This window comes from Phascolarctos cinereus, unplaced genomic scaffold (genome assembly GCF_003287225.1).
Source record: "Phascolarctos cinereus isolate Bilbo 61053 unplaced genomic scaffold, phaCin_HiC Scaffold_9;HRSCAF=440, whole genome shotgun sequence".
NCBI lineage: Eukaryota > Metazoa > Chordata > Mammalia > Diprotodontia > Phascolarctidae > Phascolarctos > Phascolarctos cinereus.
This window is the reverse complement of record NW_027556402.1, coordinates 92,757,089-92,771,637: the sequence shown is the minus strand read 5'-3', so window position 1 is coordinate 92,771,637 and position 14,549 is coordinate 92,757,089. Positions and strand designations below refer to the sequence as shown.

The 14,549-nt window shown below is 35.3% G+C and overlaps 1 protein-coding gene across 2 annotated transcripts in view; it reads right to left on the bottom strand.

The window, feature by feature from the left end:
• Positions 1-12,280, bottom strand: part of FSTL5 (follistatin like 5) — a 948,118-nt gene extending 935,838 nt beyond the window's left edge. For both annotated transcript variants that reach the window (XM_020969711.1, XM_020969713.1), the window contains exon 1: positions 11,878-12,280. The gene's annotated coding sequence lies outside the window, so the exon portion shown is untranslated. The remainder of the gene's footprint in view (positions 1-11,877) is intronic.
• Between the last annotated feature and the right edge of the window lie 2,269 nt (positions 12,281-14,549).

Genomic DNA, 14,549 nt, shown 5'->3' with positions numbered 1-14,549 from the left:
TAACCAGCCCAGAATAGAGCACATAGAGTTTTGATGATAGCAGATAGCGAATGAAATTCTATGAAACCAGAAGTTCATGAACTACAGATTTGGGAACAATAGCAGAATTAATATCTGAATTTAAAAGAGGTGAAAACTCTGAGGGAGAAAGAGGGTATAGGAAAAGAGCAGAAGGCTAGAGACTGATCTTATAAATTTGTCTATATTTGGAAGGAAGGAAAAAGAAGAGGAACAAACTAAATAAGAAAGTGTTGGCATTTTGTAACTACATTTGAGAAGTTTTAAATTGTTTTGTTTTGTGGGATCCAAAATTGTTCAACCTACCATAAATGAAATTGAGGCAGAGCTCCAATAACAACGTACTAAAGAGACCAGACCCCCTTTAATGAATGGGACCTCAGATCTTGCTACGATCTGTAATGCCCCCTGCCTTCAGGCCTTAGCCTTATAATGCTTGATACCCCATGGTACAGAATAGGCAAAGTAAAATATAGAGACTCATTGGTTGATAAATCTATATCTTGACCTTCCAGGAAAATCTTTAGTTCATTCTTATAGTCAATGACCAGCAGAGGATGTCAAAATATTGGTAAAGCTGATGGCCATTCACTGGCCCATATTAGGCAATAGAGTCATAGGTAGCTCTGGCAATGCAAAGACAGGTTTATTCATTCCTCAGTTACTGTTGGTTAAGTGCCTATAGGTCTATTTCCCCAATAACAGGATGATAAGGGTGGAGGGACAATCAAAATTAGGTAGGGGACTTTCCATATCATTAGGTCGTCTTTGCTGTGCTAGGCTTGATAATTTACTCAGCAGAAAGGGTAAAGATCCTCTAGTTAGCTTCCTATAGTTAAGCAAGTAAGCATCATAACAAGCAAGTGACTATATGTAAATAATTGATGCACAAATATAATGTTAATAATTACCAATAATTACTATCCCTGTGGGTTCACATTAAAATTATTAATACTGATAGAATAAAATAGGGGTCTAACTAATCATTCCTCACAGTTTCCAAGTATAGTCTATGAATCAGATGCTCTATAACTCCATAAAAGGCAACTCAGAGGCCATTTAGTCAAGTTCTCTTGCTTTATAGATGGAGAAACTGAGGTCTAGAAAGGTTGAATGACTTGACCAAAGTCACACAGGTAGTCAGTCACGCAACCAGCATTAGTAAGTGCCTGAAATGTGCCAAATCCTGTGCTGCAAGAGATGAGAGAGATAGGGTTTGAGGATTTGAACACATGATCTCAAACTCCAAATCAGTACTATTTCGACTGTAACATTCTTTCTCTCTAGACTGATATTTTAAAAAATGTAATCACCAATTAATATCTCAGAATCCAAAAATGGCTCTTGGGGAAACTTATGCAAATATAAACTTGACCGTTAGAGTTTTACAATAAACATTAGTACATGAGGAGTTGCAGCACCCTCAAAAACCATAATAGAAACAAAGAAAATCATGGAAATACAGACTTCAAAAAGTGCTAGGTGCCATTTCTGGCCATCTATGCTATCTCTACTTTTTCTTGGTGACACACAAGGAGAAGACAAAATGGTGGCATACTAGACATGGAATTAAGAAGTCATGCTCTACCTTTGAGCAGCTGGTTGGCACAGTGGGGAGAGTGCCAGGTCTTAAATCAGGAAGATTCATCTTCCTCAGTTCAAATTAGGTCTTAGGCTCTTAGTATCTGTATGATGCTAGGCAAGTCATTTAACCCTGTTTGCCTCAGTTTCTCATCTATAAAATGAGCTGGAGAAGGAAATGGCAACAACTCCACCTTTGGATTCACCTCTGTGTTTCTGAAAAATATATACACAGATACTCCCAATAGACCCAAGAATTGCCAACAGAGAGAAAAATCTATGCAAATCCCCTAATTTAGTGAATAAGCTGCCAATATGATGAATTGTAACTTTATGTCCTAAAGTAGGCATAATAGTAGTTAAAATTTTCTAGTGCTTCCAGATTTGCACAGCATTTGACATACATGATCTCATTCGGGCAATATATGTATAATCCCAATTTTACAAATGAAGAAAGTGAAGATCAGAGATTTTAAGTGACTGTCCCACAGAGCAGAGGGCCAGAGATTTGAAGTTGGAGAGAACTTTAGAGGTAACCTACTGCAAACTCTACAATTAACAGTAAAGCCCATGATGGGAAAGACTTTAGTTTGAAAAAGTCAAGTTTTTTCACTGTGTCTAGGGCCACTGTCAGTTGTCCTGACTCATATCTTGCCACTGGACTCTTGATTCTGGAAGAGAGAGCGAGGCTGATGAATGCACAGCTCTGCCTTGCTTAAATCCAATTCACTTGCAAGTCAAGACACCACTGTCCTGATGTCACTGGTCTTCTTGAGAATGAAGGATGAACCACAATTTGGTTCTATGGTGGAGGCAAATGAGGCCATCTTTTGCCTCAATTCTTGCCTAGCCTTTAACTACTGAATGGGTGTTGCCTCAGACAAACTGAGACCTGGGAAAGACTTTAGCTTAAAAAAGGCAAGGTCTCCCACTGCCTCTGGGGCAATCACCAGCCATCCTGATCTATGTCTTGCCACTGGACTGTAATGATACTTGAGGAGAGAGTGAGGCTGATGACTTTACACAGTTCTACTTTACTTAAATCCAATTCACTTAGAAGTCAAGATATCACCCCCCTGATATCATTGGTCCTCTTCAAAAGAAGGACAAACAACAAAGAAAATGAGGATCAGAGAGGTTAAATAACTTGTTAGCAACACACAACTCTTGAGCATAGCAGGATTTAAACCCAGGCCTCTACCGACCCCAAATCCAACACTCTTTATCCTATGTCATATTTCCTTTCCTTGTACACATGTCTACTAGCATATCTCACCACTAATTTCCATATAAGATACTTTGATTCTTTTCCATATAGCTTTAAACTTTCTAATATAATACAATAGTCACGGATTTAGAAATCTCCTGACTTTTAAAGAATACATATTCACAATTAATGTTGAGGAGGCAACACATTTAGCTGTCAAACTTTGTCCAAATTGGTTAAGTTGGAATATGTCATTGGAGCATATAACTGCAAGGGAAAGTATGTGATCAGGGGTAGACATTATCAAAAAGCATGCGTAAGAGTACTGGAGACCTCCGCAGGAAGGGTATAGTAGCTAAAACACAAAGTCATGTTTTGGGGTGGCAGGAGAACGGCTAGAAGAGAAGTCGTTTTATAACATCAGAGTCTAAGAATCACCCAGTAGGATGTGCTAAAGCCAGAGGGTAGCATTCCCAAAGATATTAAGAGTAGAATACTAGATAGATGACCAGATTAACCCAGAAATTGGCTAAAACAGAAGGCAAAAGGTATATATTTTGATAATACCATAAAAAATGATAACTAAGGCAGCAATTAGTACAATAAGCTCTAAATGTAAGCTTTAAATACATTGTTTTATTTAGGAATCTATTGGGGGGGAAATCTGAACTAATCTGAACATTGTAACTGACTGTAAGCTCTATGAGCATAAAAACTATATTTGATTTCTCTCTGTATCATCTACTATACATAATACAATATCTTGTACATAGCGCACAGAAAGTATTATTTTTTTAATGTTTGGTGAATGATTAACAAACATTATTGTAGTACTAAAAACATCTGTTCCTAGAAGATCTTTGAGAAATTATCACTCAGGCAAGTAAAAAAAAATCTGTTATATTTCTACCAAAGAGAAAATTTTAGCATGTTTACTACTATTTTTCACATTTGCATGAATGAACTGTTTCTTAACTTCTCTTCCATTTTGTCTTTCTGTCCCAATGGTCTGTAGTATAAATGGAATGTGGCTTCTGTTTCTGCTTGTGTTAAACTTTACTCCAAAGCTTTACCATGGCCTCTCTGGCTTCCTTTGGGTACAGCTAAAATATCCTTTCCACAGGAAGCCTTTCTTGATTCCTCTTAATCCCAGTGCGTTTTCTGCCTTATTTTTCCACTAACATATCCTTTATATAGCTTATTGGTGCATAGTTGTTTGAATGGTTTTTTTTCCTCCTCATTAGACTATAAGCTTCTTGAGAATAGGAACTGTCCTTTATTTTTCTTTGTTTTCCTAGTGTTCAGCACACTGCTAGATATGTACTAGATACTTGAATATTTGATTAACTTTCCCCTTCTCTTTCCTGGATTTGCTTGCAAGGTTATGTCTTCTTAATTTCCAGTGCTACATTACTACACCCCTCTTTCTTGCCTGCTCTTTTCCTTTTGAAAAAGGCATCAACTTCAAGTACCCTACTCTAGTCACAGCTCTTACTTTAAGTCTCAAGGCCTTTCCTGTGCTCCCGGGTGGTAGTGCTCTTCCCATCCCCAAAACTGCTTTGTGTTTATACAGTAAATGTATTTTAAACTTAATTTAATCTGTGTACTTGCTGTTTGTCCTCAGTAGAATGAAGCTGGATTTTTTGTTTGTATAACCAGCACAACACATGCACCTAGCATACAGTGAGTACTTAATAAATGCTTCTTGACTTGAATTATCAATGAAAAGTTGTTTTCATATTTCTAATTACTAAATATAGATAATATTCCAATTGTGAAACCAAATGACTAAACTCAAATCAAGTACTTTTTTTTTCCTTTTCCATATTGTACAGCACACATGCACACACATATAAATACACACATATTTTTCATTGAAAGTCTAATAAAATTTTGCTATTATTATCAGCTAGGAAAAAAAAAACTTAAATGAGTCCTAGTCCCTTTAAACTTATTATCTTTCTAAGATATCATATGACAGACTCCAAGTCCTGGTTAAAAAAAAATCACTGTAAAATTTCCCAGTGGGGTAGAAAGAAATCTGTTGTGCTTTGCCTGACTTTGAAATGTTTTTTTTCAATGTAATTGATTGTAGTCACAGCTGTGTCAAAAGTATTTCACTAATAGGTAGTGACTAAGAAATATGATGCAATGAAGTTTTTAATTGTGAAAAACTGTAGTGATCAAAGTTTCTAAATCTCTGGCTATCCAATTTTCTTAAAGAAGTTTTTCAACTGACAAGGTAGAGAGGGTCGCAGATTTAACAAATCTTCCATCCCCCATTTATATATAATCTCATTATTATAGACAAACCAATCACACTAATTGACTCAACTTTTCCCAGAAGAAATTTTCTATATTAACATTCCATTTATAACATAGACAGCCTTACTAACACCAAAATAAAATTGAAGACTACACTAAATACATTAATAAATATATTTCATAATAAAAGTGTTCTTAAAGGAAAACAAAAGTCTTGGAGTTGTGCTTCAGAGCTTTGTCCTAATATATTCTAGGACTTCTGAAGTACTTTATTATACATGGATTCTTTTTCAATGTCTTTCTGAAAAGCTCTGCTGGACACCAAATTCAAATGCAAATAAATGGTGAACTTCAACCTACTTCAAACAATCGGTATTAGCTTTATCAGCCACCATTCATATTTAACCCTTCTAAATCAGCTAGCTACACCAAAATTTTCCAAATTATGGATACAATTAAATAAAATATTACTTTAGGTACAAAGAAGAAAACTTCATTAGTACTGTATTGCATGATGCAGGCCCACCAGAACTTTTTTTCAATTTTTTTTCAAAAAGAGATTTAATAATGATTTTAGCATGAATGATCATTTTCTGTAGTATTTTATAAGTATACAGCATATTTTCACTACAACAACATGTGATATGAGTAGGTTAAGGTCTATTATCTTCACTTTACAGGTGAGAAAATTGAGGTTCAATGCTATAAATCAGTCACTGCAGGCTCAACTTCAGGATCAGCACTCATTCCATTATGCTATGCTGCTGCTCTATTATTAGTTGCTTAGATAGAATGACTTGGTGGACTCATTCACATTAGGCCAAGGGAAAACTTGCAAACAAGTATAATTCCCAGGGGTGAAATTTGGTAAGAAATTTAATTGGATGTCTAAATTATACCGTACAGGGGTGCCTGGATACAAGAAAACAGAATTTTAGTTCATAGTTCAATATTTGTCATCCCCTTTTTGTCAGATAAACAAGACAATAAAAAGCTGTGAAGGTCACGTGTAATCTGTTGAACTCTGTTGTGACTAAGGTAAAAATAACTACCAGCAACCCACCAGCTGTTTTCCAGCAAAATAACAAACTACAATAATATTACACTTCAAAGCTTACAAAGTGCTTTCCTTAAAAACAGTTCCTTAAGTTAGCTAGTGCAAATGCTATCTACATTTGAAAAATGAAGAAACTGATTTTGAGAGAAGTTAAGGCCTATCGTAAGAAAATGACTTAATGTCAGAGGCTGGAATCAAACCTTTGCTTCCTGACTCTGGGTCCACATAACTTCATCTCTATCTCTGTATTTGAACTCTCTATCCCAAATAGCAGAAATATTCTCCCTCCCTTACCATTGTCTCAAATAGTCTTTCTATTCCTTCGAGCTGCAGCTGAGACACCAAATCAAACCAACATGTACTAAGTAGCCGCTGTGTGCAGACACGCCTATAGATATACGCATTGTTTTATTATCTGAAGAGTAAGAGTGGGGGCAGCTAGGTGGTGCAGTGGATAGAACACTGGGCCTGGAGTCAGGAAGACCTGAGTTCAAATCTGGCCTCAGACCAGACACTTGACATTTACTAGCTGTGTGACCCTGGGCAAGTCACTTAACCCCAATTGTCTCACACAGACACACACACACACACAAAGAGTAAGGGAGACAGAGAGTGAGACAGACACAGAGCAGACAGAGAGAGAAGGATCCGTGAAGGAACCATGATACTTCTTAGAAATTTTTAAGCTCTGAAATGGCAATTCATTTTATTTCCCTTACTCATATTCAGTTCAATTCAGATAATTAGCTTTAGGAAACTGGAGTCAATGGTTCAAATTTCAAAATGTAATTTTGCTATTATGGACTCTTGAATACTCCATTGTGACGTTAAAATAAAAAGAATAATTAGAAGCACATAAATATTCCCTTAATTTTCTTTTTCAAGGAAGATATGAAAGTGCAATTAATGGACTAAAAACAGAGATCATTTCCAAACCTTCTAGATTGCATTTGAAAGTCATAGACTAACCCTATTATGAAACAGTTACGATTTGGAAGAACATTCTCTGTGTTGACATGCAAATGAATTAAGTAACTCAGTATTAGAGAAATACTTAAGGCAAAAGCAGAAGCTCCATTAAGTAATATTAATTTCTTGCTTTTAAATTAAAAAAAAACAAGAAGTTAAAAGTTGGAAGATTAAAATATTCTATTACACAAGACTCATTATGTTGACAAAAAGTAAATTCAACACACAATGTTATGATTGGTGATTTCCATTGTAGTTTATAAGGACTTATTTATCCAACAAAAATTCACTGAGTACTTGCTATGTGCAGGACACTGTACTATATGCTACAATAAGAATACAAAAAAGACATACAGAATCCTCACCTTTATGAGGATTATGTCTAGTAGAATGTGGTTAATTAGAACAGAGATGTGCCTGCCCCCCTTCTCTCTCTTCTTTTTGATTACCAGAACAATAGAATCTTATATTTTTCAGGATCAAATGAATAATTGCTTGATTATATTCAAGTGGGATTTCCATTTTCTGAATTATCTATTATACATATATATATATACTTATTTATGTATACTTATATATATACATATATGACATATTATATATGAATATAAATTATGTATGTACATATATGAATTCTGATCTGTTTACCCCCTGATATTTAGCATCCTTCTGTTCTGTCCCCTCTATCAAAATATAACTGTACTCAAACTAGTTTTATTGCTAGCCTCAGTAAAACACAATTAGGAAGGTGAATGTGTTATTCCTTAATAATGTAATAGACCATCTCTGATATGGGAATTATCCAATATTCTAGACTCCGAATTAGTTTTGTTCCCTTCACTGCAGAGATATTCAACAGTAGTCCCCACAAAACACTGTGAACACAACCCCTCAATGTTTGTGTTAATGTTTAGTTAATAAACTCTATCATGACTTAGATAGAAATGGAATATATGTTATGGTGACTATATTTTATGAAACACTATAAGAGTTGATGTATTAAAGTCATAATCTCATTAATTGTAATGATATTGACCTGTTAAACACCAAGATGATATAAAGCCCAAAGGGACCAATTCATTTACTGGGAAATAACAAAGACAACTGGAAAATAAGAGGAATCCACAAGGGATACCACAACATATCTCTGTTTGATTAATACCCAAGGGCCACTGGAAGTGTTGAATCACAGTTAATTAAGGTTGTTTGGTAAAATAAGAACTAGAGATGTAGGCGCTACTGTGGAACCAACAGTAGTCAGAGTTCGCTGTTAATAATGCATACAAGTCTTCAAAATTTTGCCATATGTTAAATCCATGAAATATGCTTAAATTATCTTATTAGTGTGGTTGAAACAGGGAGGAATGCAGGTAAACTATGTTGCAACTCATAAACCCACTTAAACAATTGAATGATATGCTAATGATAGATCATTCAAAGTTATAAAAATATTTTAGTTAAAAATATTTCAATTTATTTCATATTTAACAATCATAATAGTAAGAGATAAAAAGTTACAGTCATGTTGCATTTCAGGGTGTACAAAGGCCTTTCCTCATGACAATCCTGTGCGATGGTACGAATGAGTCCTGAATATTGTTTTTGGATCATGGGATCTTAGATTAAGGACTGGAAAGGAACTTAATGGTTATCAAGACCAAACTCCTCATTTTGGTGATGGAGAAGCTGTTAGTCAAAAGAGATGAAACAATTTGCCCCAAATCACCCAGGTGATAAATGACAGAGCTGAGATCTGAACTTAGGTCCTGTGATATCAACTCCAACATTCTTTTTAATAAATAATTCTAATAAATAGAACAAAAAGAAATCAACATGAAAAGAAATCAAAACTAAGAATTTCTATATAGTCTTTACAATAAGAAACTTAAAGTATTTCATGAACTTTCAAATATTCATAGAAAGCATGCATGACTTCATCATGTTAGTAAGGAAAATAGTTTGAACAGGAAAATTTCACTTTAGATTTGCCATTTTCTCATAAGAGTCAGGACTAAAACTGACAAAAAACTAAAGCAGATAAGAATTATTTTGGAAAGCAGACATTTCATTTAAACAGCAATATTTTCCATATTTGTTCTGCCTTAATGACAAAACAAATTCCTTTAAAATATCAACTCATCAAATACATCTTAATAAGCATTTATTAAGAAGCTATTATATGGAAATTTTAAGGGCTTGGGGAGATACTTAGCTCAAACAACACATGACTCCTGCCCTAGTGGATCCTTTGGTCTAGTAAGAGATGGAAAAGATTCTGTGGTAATAAAAAAATTCTTGGAATTTTACATTAACATGTTCTAACTCCAAAGCCTACATGTTTCTTAAAAGAAAATCTATGTATAATTAAGATAGATCATTCATCCTGCCAAATGCAGCAAGGAAGCAATGATGTGCCACAATATTTGTATATCATTTGAAGTCCAAGAACTGGACATTTTACATTTTGTATCAATGATGCAATTTCCCTTGCATTCAACTGTGAGTTTGGCCATGTGAACCAAGCCTCAACTCTTTGCATTCTGAATTAGGCAATAAAAGAGAAAAATTCAGATAGCCAATATAAAAGTGTAAGGAAAACTAAATTTAGAAATATGAAATTTGTGAATGTATTTTAGTTCTGATTGCATCAACTCAAGTAGCATATTCTGATTTTAAGATTTCATCGACAATATTGGGACAATATTGAACTTTGACTAAAGATTTCAGGACTTTAGCAGGCCAAGATATCTGCTTATGTAAAAAGAGTACAAGTTATGAGACTAAGGATTATGTTATATTATTTGATGATTTATACAATATTAACCCCAAGCATGTTTCTCACAGGTTTGATGTAAAAAAATCACCATTGAAAAGTGATTTAAAGTCCCAAATAAGGACAAAGAATTTTCCACATAAAGTTTCACAATTTAGTAGAGTCTGCTTTAGTATGAATACTTACATGTTTAGAAATGAGTTTGAAACATTATAAATGTATAAAGGTAAAGAGGCATTCCCTTTTACTTTAAACATTAACTTCTGGGCCCACTAAGCTATATTAACAACAAAAAAACCCCACTTTAATACAAAGTAGTTTGCATACTTTAATTATAACCAGCTAAATATGTTAGTATTTTACTGAAAATTTTATAGAAATGCCTGCACATTTTGTACATAAATCTAAATTTAACATTTAGCTCATACATCAATATCTAACTTCAGAAAAAATCTCAAAGAACTTCAGCAGGGGTGGTTGTCTGTACAGTTAACAAAAGAAGAAAAATATCAGAAGGATTTTAAAAATGACTTTAAGGTTAGAGCCATCTAACTCTGTCTAAACAATAATAGAATTAGAACACAGGCTTCAAAGATGCCTTATAAATTCACCAGAATTTAACTTTAAGTTCAAATACTTCTGAAATGCTGAGAAAAGGAAGCAAGAACAAGAGCTGAACAGGCATCTTACAGTTATGCATTTAACATATAGAAAATAAATGTTATCCAAAGACCAAACAGCAAAATTTTATATATTTATATATATTTTATAGTTTAAATTTAAGGTGTTTTTGTTTGTTTGCTTTACTGCTGTTTTATTTCCAATCATGCTCCATAATTGATCTGTTGTAACTAAATTATAAATAGGTAATGGGTAGATCTGAGTTCTATTCCTGAGGCAAACCCATCTTTCTTACCAAATAAAGCCATGCATAGTAATAAGAAATAGAGGGCTTTGGGTTTAATACTGTCCATACAGCAGCTCTTGATATTAGATGAAACTGCCAGTTCAGTGTTTTTCCTCATAGAAATCCCCTTTATACATGCTCAGAACACACTGCCAAGTTACAAAAGGAACACATTTTCCATAGCAAATCCCCTAAGTGGAGATAAGCTCTGTATTGAGCATGCAAAAGGTTAAACACTGCTGAAATAGCGAGACATTTTTTTTTCAGCCCACGCTTCCTAGTTCCATTCAATTACCAGCAGCAGCAGTGACTATAATACAACCTAATACAGTATTATTAAATCAGAACTCCCCATTTACATTTCCTACTAGCCAGGGGGAAGGCCTGACATTCACCAGTCAATAGCAGAACAAACAAGCCCCAACTCTCAAACAGACATTGACCTTGGACTAGGGAGTCCTCAAGACGTTAAGTTTCCCAAGTTTTTATTTGTATCTACTGTATTACAGCACACCCAAAAGCACCCAGTCAAGTATATAAGGGATATTCCCTTCAGTTTCTTAGCTTTAAAACCTTTCAAGTGCTCACTTGCACTTTCCAGATAGGTGCTGCGGATCCCAGAGCTAATATTTATTAGAAGCTTGTCCACTGAAAATAAATAGCATTTTAAGGTGACATTTCTTTAGAACAACTTGTTGGTTGATTCATTTAATGCCTTTTGCTAACATTTTCTTCATTGCTTACCCAAGGCAGTGCCTTTCTCATGTGCTATGGTGGAAATGGTGTTTGACAAATATTTTCATTTAAAAAGCAAGAGGAAGCATGATGATACTAACTTTACAAATGCAGAAAGCCTTGAACTTCTCAGCTTTCATTTGATTAATGTCACTAGATTCTCTTACAACAGCAAAAATAATAATGCTTCTGCAGATAATAATGATGATCCCTAAATGCTGTCCTCCCCAGATGTTCCTTCTGCAATCATCCTAGACTAAGACTTATAGTTCACAACTTTACAGTTTTTTTGTTATTTTGAATCGTATGTTCTGACTGTCCTCCCCACTTAATATAGCAATTTGCATTAAAATCGTTCTACTTACCTGATATTAACAGTAATAAAAGTCCTCGAGGAAATATTTGTTGTTGTCGTCGCACCTAATGGTCGTGCATAATATAAAACACAATTTAAAAAGGAAAAAAAGCAACGGACCGTATCTGCTGGGTGGAAAAAGAGATTAAAGCAGTTTGGTCGAAAACTATATAATTCCTGATGAAGCGCCTGAACGGGGGTCCAGGTGATGAACTGAGAAGTCTCCCAGGTCCGATACAATTTTTTCCCTTATGAAGTTGATCAGAGTGTGCTAGTGAAAGAGGTTCCTCAAGGTGCAAGGGGTGGTAGAGGGCGTTGTCTCTGGGGCTCAGGAGCACCAGGAAGGTAGTGCGTCCAGTGGTTCAGCACCAGCAGCTCCGTGGACAGCACCAGCTCCTCTCACCTCCAGTTTGTCTCAGTCACTGAACCAAGCTGGTTCTCCCCCCTCCCTTCCGTCCTAGAGCCGCTGCCACTCAACGCTGGAGTGTCACGCCTCCTCCATCTGACGTATCTAATTTGCATACCAGCCCCCAAGAGGCGGGCGCCTCCGAGTTGACTGGGGTGCACTTTGGGTCAGCAGCTACGGGTGGCAACTGCAGAAGCAATCTCCAGGCTAAGGGTGGGTGTGGATCCCGTTGGACTCTGTGTCCCACTATCATTCAGCCCTGTCCAAGTATAATGTGTTTTGTGCAGGAGCCATTGCTGCCACCAAGGCTGCTGCTTCTTTGCACCCTGATGATCTCTGCGTGCATAGCACCAGCTCAAAGAGCTTCAATGTTTGCATCAAAAAGGAGAGAACTATAGAGGATCAGTTCCAATCAAATTTCTGCTTTGTCTAGCTCAGTTCTCTGCAGCCCTAGTCTCCTGTTTTCTTTTTTTCCACATTTTCTTTACTTTTTCTTTTACAAAAACATCCTGGAAAAGGAAGCATTTCCATCTCCCTCCCTGTTCCTTCCCCCTGGCTCATTGCTCTGCTTAAGAGTTTCACTGCTGCAGAACTCTGCCCCCTGGATAGAAAGTGGTTTAAGAGCTACAAGAAAGAAAGAAAAAAATACTAAACTTTAACAGTACATGTGAAATATAATGCATCTAGACGTGAAGTTATTGTTGAAGGAAAAAGTATAGATCTCTCCTTTTTTCTACTCTCCCCTATTGAATTGTGGGGTCTTGTTTTTTCCCTTCCGATTCTAGATTCTGTCTGATCTCCTCAAAGGTCTGCCCCCTCATTAACCTCGTGATGATTCTGAAGGTGAAATATCAAAATAGTTTTTTTAAGAGAGTTTACGTATTTTAGAGTACAATGAAAATATACCAAAACCAACAGCAACAAAAATATAATGTTTTGTTTCCAACAAACTCTCACAAAATAATTATGCTTCTTCCCCTGGAGTCCTGAAGATTACATGATATTTATTGTGAATAATACACAATTGTTTTCTTAAAGAATGGTGCAGGAAAAAAGCATTCTATAATTCATATGAAATGGGCTATGAAATAATCCCTGTAGATATTATTTTTTTTGTCCCAGTCCTGAGTTATGGGATGACTTACATCAAGAAATAGTTGTGTCAAACTAAACTCCATAGATTACTTTGTCTTTGTTAGTAAATCCTATGAAGAGATAGGACCACAATGGAGAACCACTTCCAAAATTTTCTGAGACAGGTCAAACTTATTGTGATATCAGGTGATAATAATAGTGGCCATTTATATAGTACTTTAAGATTTGTTAAGTGCTATTCCTGGAACATGATATCATTTGGTTTCCACAATAACCCTTTTGAAGGTGCTGTTATTATAACTATTTCACAGGTGAGCAAACTGAAACTCATTTTAGGTTAAATGACATGATTGTGCCTAACAAGTGTCTGAAGCAGGTTTTAAACCCAGATCTTCTTAATTTCAGGGCCAGTGCTCTCCACCTGTGAGAGCACTTCACTACACCTGTCTCCATAAACAAATCATTTCATGTTTCTAAACCTTGATTTACTTATCTCTAAGATCAAATTATCTCCAGGTTTCCTCCCAGGTACAATTTCTATCATTCTATGATTACTAATATTCGTATGGTTGTAGAAATATAACATATTTCTAAATATATATATATATTAAAACATATATATATGTAATTTCTAAATATAATATATTTCCAAAGCAAATATAATCATGAAAAGTTGTTCATCTGCAAACAATTTTGAGGAATTTTACAACAAACATAGAAGTTTACAACTGTGTCCATTTATGTCCATGTTAAGGATAGGTACTGGGATAGGGAATGGGCATAATTTAACTGGTATCAGAAAGTCTTTCAAACAATGGAAATCAGCACCTTTTCTATAACTTATAGTTAGGAGAATGATAGGATCACTGATTTATAACTAGAAGTGTGTTAAAGTCTTAGATTTAGAATACTGAGAGGTAACTAGCATAGACACAATGGCTGTCACAATGTAACAACAGACAGCATAACAGCAGCTGGGTGGCACAGTGCCAGAGAAAGAACTAATTTCTAATCCAGCCCCAGATAATTACCAAGGTGTGCTCCAAGGTAAATACATTCATTTCTCTTTGCCTCAGTTTCCTCATCAGTAAAATGGAAATAATAATAGCACTTGCTTCCCAGGGTTGCTGTAAAAATCAAAGGAGACAATAATTGTAAAGCATTTAGCATAATGCATGGCC